This window comes from Brassica napus, chromosome A2 (genome assembly GCF_020379485.1).
Source record: "Brassica napus cultivar Da-Ae chromosome A2, Da-Ae, whole genome shotgun sequence".
Taxonomy (NCBI): domain Eukaryota; kingdom Viridiplantae; phylum Streptophyta; class Magnoliopsida; order Brassicales; family Brassicaceae; genus Brassica; species Brassica napus.
This window is the reverse complement of record NC_063435.1, coordinates 28,896,468-28,903,081: the sequence shown is the minus strand read 5'-3', so window position 1 is coordinate 28,903,081 and position 6,614 is coordinate 28,896,468. Positions and strand designations below refer to the sequence as shown.

General features: G+C 37.0%; 1 pseudogene; it reads right to left on the bottom strand.

Annotated features, from left to right (window-relative positions):
• Positions 1-1,119: 1,119 nt before the first annotated feature.
• Positions 1,120-2,313, bottom strand: LOC106404895 (annotated as a pseudogene).
• Positions 2,314-6,614: the final 4,301 nt, after the last annotated feature.

Below are 6,614 nucleotides of genomic sequence, written 5' to 3'. Positions count from 1 at the left end.
TAAAAAGTAAATTTATAAAACATATATAAATATATAAATATATAAAACTGTATGGACTAAAATGATAAACAAGAAAATTATAAAAACTTTTAAAAAACATTAAGTACGGGACTAAAAAAATATGGAACTTTAATATAAGGTTGTTGTACAGTAAAATCTCAAATATAAGGTTTCACTGTACAAACCTTATAATTTGAGGTTTTGAAGTTTCTTTTGGAATACATAAAATTTTATTTTAAGACTGCTATTGGAGATGCTTTAATATTAAAAGTTACAAAGTTGTCTTTTGGCATACAGAACGGAAGTAATGGAGGACTTCACCAACCCTTTTATCTAAAAAAAAACTTCACCGAACCCACTGACCATGGCAGGAAATCCAAATACTAAATTACTACCCTAATCGGAAACTGTTTAAGCCGATATAAGAGGTTTTACTCCTCAACCCACTGACCATCGTGTTTGAGGTTTAGCATCCTAAACAATGTTTTCCTCGTTTTCTGATCATTTCCTTCCCTCTTTTTTTCTGATAATTTCTTTTTCCTTTATAACATATATAATTATGTTCTTTTTTTTTGTCATCATATAATTATGTTCTTATATCATTTTTAAAAACTTCTCATTTCTCCGTATCCTAAAACTACATACAATATAAATAATTTTGTTCCACAGAACCTCTGACACAATGAATTCTGGTGTTATTACAGACCTTATCTTTGTTAACTTAGTTTTAATCATAGTCATACAAATAATGAGGGAACACAATTACGAGGAAGTATTTTAAGCACACTATGGCTGACATGAAAAAAAAAGTAGGAAGAAACGAGTATTTTATTAAGCAATCGATTTGGTCTCTTTGGCCCCAACATCACCGAGAGCAACTTATATTTTATACTCATCTTTCTTTGTAGTGTTATCTACTTTTATCATCGAATTTAATATAAACAATAAAACTATGATTATCTTATACTACCCACTAATATAAAAGCTAGATTCCTTTAAATGTATAAAATTTGTATTATAAGCCTCAATCATTATAGTTCATTATCTTTAATAAGTGCATTAACTTTTATAAAACAGTAGAAACAAAATCATTTTTTTTTGTCAACAGAAACACAATCATTTTATTTTATACTATTCATATATCTTCACATTCAAGAAACATAATTTACACGTCATAACAAAACGACAAAAGCAAAGACTCTTATCCACAGTCCAAACCCGAAAGCATATATATTATACAAGCGCGAGTTACAACTTGTTTTGACTATAGATGTCATCTAGATCTCCTCATTCCTTCCAGAACATGACACGTGTCATACTCACATCCCTTGGATCAAACCAGAGTCTTGCAAGTCGAGGTCTGTGGATCCCACATCGCCGGCAAGAGATATTTCCTCCCGGCGAGTCCACGAGCGTTGTAGCTAGACCCGGTAGTTTTGTCAACCAGCACTAGACCCGCGTAACCCGGGTAAGAACCAGACCCGAACATGCCGGTACAAGCGGAGACAGCTTCAAGTGGAGCAGTTGGTGGGCCCTGGTAATACCCGTTCTTAAACGGATTCGTGACGGTGTTAGCTAGCAGCGTAGCCAGGTTTATAATCATCCCGTCGACTCCAACGTCACCGTTAGGCGCAACTAACGGCGGCCCTTGTGGGCCGTAAATGGGCTGGTGAAATGGCCACGCGCAGTACCCCGGGCACATCGTCTCGGCGTTTCCGACCCAGACGTAAGCCTCGCCGTTAGCCGCGCGGCGCGAAGTCGAGACGGACGATCCGTGGGACCCGCATCGATTCATACAGAAGCCCTCGACGGAAACGTCTTCGCCGTTAAACGACGGTATAGAACGGAGACCGCCGTTAAGTTTGGTGGATAGAGCACGGAGGTTAGGATTCTTGAGAGATTTTCCGAGGGGTAGTTCTCGAGGAGGAGCTGTTTCCCGACGACGAGAGTCGAAGCTCCGCCTTTGTATTTCTCCGTCGTCTTCCACCACGACGCGACGGAGGGAGCGGCGGAGGTTGTGGCTTCTTTGGAGTTGAGCGAGCGGATGAAGTCGACGATCACTGACCGTTGGGTGGGTGTGAACTTCCCATACCAAACGAGATTGACGTTGATGTTTCCTTTCAAGAGTGCGCCGTTGTGGTATTTCAGAACAAGCGGCTGCTCCTTGACCAACGCGGCGGAGGAGATCCCGGCGAGGGCGGTGAGGACGGTGAGGAAAAAGGCAAAACGGTAATTATAAGCCATTTGAGAAGTTGGTTATTGTAAGAGTTAGAACAGAGGTTTTGTTTGAGGTTTATAGAATGAAGTGTGATACAGGAGGTATTTATACCAATGTAGACGAGTGAGACAGCTGTTGTAGCATAGGTGTCACTGTCCGAAAGTGCCACGTGGAATGATTTGAATGGGTGATAGGAGTCTTTGACAGCCTGGAAGGTGCTCAAATGTGACGTGGTAGTCTCCATAACGTGTATTAAATTTAAGTGATGCTTAGCCGATAATTTTGTTATTATTCTGTTTTTATAGAAGTTTTAAACTTAAATCTTACGCCATGCGGAGAGACATGCTCGTCCATGCGCATTTGCGTAAAGTTTTAATGAGTATAGACAATGTAATACAATTAAATATGTAAATATATACATATATGAATCTTGAAAAATAAATTAAATTGGATAGGTACATTTCATAGTTTTTTAATTTTCTATGTTCGAGCTGTCGTAGACTCAAAAGTCATAGCTATTAAAACTTTTTTTGAAGTTTATGAATACAAATCGAGTATAGTTTTAATGCAAAAGCCCATTCTAAATTCAAATGCAAGGAACTTAGTATAAAATACAGCTAGCTCAAAAACTAGTATTAAAAGGTGGCTATAAATACATCAACTAGTTGTTTTAAAAAGTGGATGTAGCTTATCTGATTTTGATACATACATTCATTCAACTTGTATATAGTCAAAAACCAGAGTTTAGATCATGAACTCCTCCTCTGTTCAAAAATAAAAAGATCATGAACTCCTTGTATAAATCAATAGAATTGTGTTGACGAAAAAAAGTATAAGAAATGGATAAAACTAAAACTTCTATTTAAAAAATTGCAAAAAATTATATATCATTATGTTATTTAACCAGCATCAGTCTCGTCCACCCTTACCTTTCTATATAATAGTGTTAAGTACAGATGAATTAAAATGAACGAATTCGTATATTATTCACTGGTTTTTCTTTAAGCAAATCATATGCCAACAATTTCTTATGGATCAGCAGCCAACAACTAAGTTTAATATCACTATTAAAAGCTTTAGCTATTTTTCAGTATAATGACATCATTTTTTTGGTAAAAGTATAATGACATCATGGGTCATGGTTTGTATTGGTTCCGAAATTTCAAAGGCTAAAGAAAGAATGGCCGCTTCGTTAAAATGGAAATATTATAAACATGATAATTTGAATCTTCAAATCTGAAATTCTGTCAAGAAAAGTTTAAAGAAAATATTCAGCTTAAAGTATAGGTTCCATCGACTTGACCCAAAGACGGGCTTTACGATCTTATACGCAGCAAATACATAGACACCATACTTGTTTGGCTGTACTAGAAGAAGAAGTCATTACGCGTTTCGAAGCCTAGTCAATAATCAAAAAGATTTTTTTTTTTTTTTTTGAAACACAATCAAAAAGATTAAATCAACTTTTTATTAAAACAAATGAATATTAGTTCTGTATCTATTTAGGGGAGGTTCCTTTAGAGTTAAAGGGCGCCACTAATTCAAGAAAGTGACAAGGGATCTGATACCGTGTGGTTATCGTTTTACTTGGGGGAGGTCCCTCCACACGGCTCTACCTTTGGTTTCTGCGGGGACCACCACACGAGCCATACGTATTTACCTACGCACAGTGTATAAAATACTATACATTTGTACAATTATGTAGACTTATAAATAGTTTACGTGTACAAGAAAAATACGGTGCACTTGAGTAAATTAGTCGTGTAGCTGGGGAAAGAAGATATTAGATACGCCTTCACGATGAGTACTGAACCACACCTTTATTACAGTCCATTATTGGCCTTTTACATCATTTTCTTTGGCGTTATCTACTTGTCAGTACTCGAGAGTAACCCAGGGTTAATATGATTCGAGGCAATCCACTTATTAGATCTGCTGAGTGCTACCTCAACGATTTATTTTGACACGTTTAAAATTTTACTCTTGCTGTATGTGAAAAATGAATAGTAAACTGTAGAAGCAACAAATATCAAGTGTATACCATGTGTATATATATTAATTAATGGACTCATAGGATCATGACCACCCTTTATTCATCATTTTGATTTTCCTTCTTCTGATGTCACCATTTGTTTTTTTAGCTTGGCTTATTTCTATTTTAATTGAGTCGAGTGGAAATATCACATATAAGTTAAATTTTGAATAATGATCACTGTTTTGATGGCGTTATAACAAATATTTGAGCGTTTTAAATTTGCGGGTACAAAAAAAGTTGAGCTTAATATATCAGTCAAAACGATTTTTTGGCCGACATGCGGTCCAAATTTACAAGGACCAGTACATTTTCTTATCTCATCATGTCAAGATATCCTGTTTATGTCGCTGGATAAGATAAAATACATCTAACCTATAAACCGGTGTCACGAGTTTTAGATATAATTTCACAGTATTACAATATTTTCATAAAAGGCTAACGAGGAGTGAATGAAAATCACACATTGGAAAAAACACAATCATAAAAAACTCTCTCTCTTCTCTCTAAAAAATCTTTCAGAGAGAGAGGATATAGATCGCCGGTGGTTTCCGGCGTGTTGGCTCCTATAGGAGTCGGTTCCGGCAGCGATGGTTTCTTCAACATCGACTGGCCGTCTTTTGGTTCCGACGGTGGTCGTTCTTCTCTGACGAAACCGTCGGCTTTTGGCTCCAATGAATCACTTTCTTCTAAATGATTCATTGGCTTCTGGTTCCGGCGACGTTGATGACGGTGTCTTCTCCGGTGGCGTCGTGCGGCTTCTCTCTGGTTTATTCTGGCTTTCGTCTGATCTTTCCTTCAAGCTTCTTCGATTCATCTCTGTTTCCTGTTTTGGAACGCATGCAAATGAATCGTCTATAAAGCGAAGAGCCAAGTTGTATGGTTATCGACTGTGTTCTACTGTCTTTAGCGGGCTTCCTCAGCCTCTTGGCTTCCGGTGTATCTCTTTGATCCTCCGGCGTAGACCATGTCGGTGGTGGAAAGCAATTATCCATAGTCTTCGATAGATCTCTAACTTCGGGTTCCTGTTTCCGGTGTGTTTCCGGTGGAACAGCCGGTTGGAGCTCCGTCGATGACTTTCTGGCTGAAGTTAGGTGGCGGCTTCGTTAGTGGGCGCGTGTCCCTACCATGCTATCTGTTCAACGTGTGGTGTCATGTTCGAGTCGGTCGCCGATTTTCTAGGGCTTCTTTTGGCTGGGCTTCACGGGCCTCGTGTGGCTTTAATTTCTCTGCCCAGTGTGGGCTTTTTGGTTTAGTTTGTTTTGGTTCTATGCCTTTTGTATATTGGGTTTTATTAATATAAAAGTGGAAAAAAAAAAAAAATGAAAATCACACCACATTTACGACAAAACTATTAATAGAATGGAAACAAACAAGAACGAAATATCTAATCAATCTAATCAAAGAAGTAATGGAAAAGGAAAAGATTTAAATAAGTGAAAAGGTGTAAAAGAGAAGGCAAAGGAGTCTCACGTGCGGATGGGAGATTGAGTAGTCGGCACGGAAAGCCACACACAAAAATAAAACGGTGAACATATCGTGCAACGTCATTCTTTCGAACACGATCTTGTGTTGTACGTGTACTTTTTCCGAGATATTGATGTTGTCCTAATTATTTTATATCCTTGTCTGAGACATCTCTCAGTAGGGCGTCTCTGTTTTCTGGACGTGATGTCGTGACCTATACCTTACACACCTCATTTATTGCAATTGATCTACATTTTCAAATCTACAACAAAGTTAAGGAGTTCAACTTTCATGAATTTGGAAATTTTGACCCGTAACGTAGCCTACTAGACCACTAGTTGCTAGATCATAAATAAACGAGTTTGTTATATTGATGTCTACCTGGTGCAATGTAAGCAAAGCTAATTCGATTTAAGTTTTTAATAAGGGACCATGCATGCCGTATATATGGGAATTAGTCAACAAAGTTGGCCGACTCGATCTATAATTATTGCTTATTTTACATGATTCTACAAAAATTTACAAGTGTTAAAAAACGCACATTCCCCTCTAGTTCCTAACTTTTGACTTTAGGGGAGGGAGTTTTGTTGGTCGACCGACCCACTTTCGCTAATCGTGTCTTTTAATATTTTCCTTTTATTCTTTTACGTAATAGAAAAAAATTCCAATTGTATAACATGATCAGTATCATCAAAACAGTGAGGTTTACGGAACGAACCCATAACAAAGTATAACTAGATAAGATCATCTCCAATGGCATACTAAAATTTATTCTATATTTCATTCTAAAATAGATTAACTCTATTATAAAGTTAGATTTGCTCTAATAGTTCACTCTATAATAAAGTAAAATATATAGTAATCTTATTTTTTTACTCTATATTTAGAGTAAAAAAA